We start from the raw sequence: 1,191 nt of genomic DNA on the forward strand, positions 1-1,191 counted from the left end.
ATCAGACTCAGGAAGTAGGAGGTTTTAAAGGAAACTCCTGTGGTTTGTTGGATCAATTAGCAATAAATGGATTCTATGGACAGACGTTCGCCTCATGCTGAGAAACAATCCATGAAAAGTCTCTAAGGATCCAGTTTCAGCTGCAGGAGGAAGTCAGAACATGGAGGACGGCGCTCTGAGAGCTGCAGACAGAAACCAAACCTGTTTGTTTCAATAAGTGGAGATTTTGATCACTCCTCTCCCTGCTACAGCGTCAGCTGCTGCTCCACAGAAAACTAAACTTTAACGTCAAGAACTCCTACGTCTCTGAAGGAAGAAATCAGCCTTTGAGAAGGAAGACGGAGAATTAATGAGGAGAATACAGAAGAATTTAAGGTCAGAGGAAGAAAGGAGGCAAAGAGGAAGAGGCTGGAAAACAAGAACCAGCAGAAGAAGATCAGAGATGAAGAAGATCCCAGGCTTCCAGAAGATCAGAGATGAAGAAGATCCCAGGCTTCCAGCAGGAGGACGATCAGACAGATGGACGTCTGGACAGAACCGATGAACTGAATGGACATCCTGCCCTCCTCTGACATCACTTCCTGCTTCTATTATCAGCCAGACCAGCAGGTGGAGCTGCCTGTTAACATCCTGGGAGAAGAAGAAGTGGAGGAGGAGGAATCCCTTGGAGTTCACCTGGACAACAACCTGGACTGGAGACACAACCAGGAAGGGACGGAGCAGACTGGACTTCTAGAGGAAGCCGACTCTGTCAGGGAAATTCACCAACGGCTGCCTTCTTCGCCTGACTCTCCACAAACTTCCTGAATGTTACGGCCGCCGCCATGTTGGTTTGCTGGTTTCCCTCTAGAGAGCAGTAGTACCGTAGATCGCCACTAGGAGGCGAGGATCCGCGCTAGCGTGGTTAATGGATCCCAGCCGGGTCTGAACTCGGCACAGATCGGTTCCGATGGGTTCCCAGGACCTGATTCCCCCCCCCCACCTGTATTACTCTGAGCAGGGTTGGGGTTCCCTTGGGAAGGTTAGGGTTCCCTGGGGAAGGTCGGGGTTCCCTGGGGAAGGTCAGGGTTCCCTGGGGAAGGTCTGGGTTCCCTGGGGAAGGTCAGGGTTCCCTGGGGAAGGTCAGGGTTCCCTGGGGAAGGTCAGGGTTCCCTGGGGAAGGTCAGGGTTCCCTGGGGAAGGTAGGGTTCC

This window comes from Cyprinodon variegatus, unplaced genomic scaffold (genome assembly GCF_000732505.1).
Source record: "Cyprinodon variegatus isolate N-32 unplaced genomic scaffold, C_variegatus-1.0 Scaffold1134, whole genome shotgun sequence".
Taxonomy (NCBI): Eukaryota; Metazoa; Chordata; class Actinopteri; order Cyprinodontiformes; family Cyprinodontidae; genus Cyprinodon; species Cyprinodon variegatus.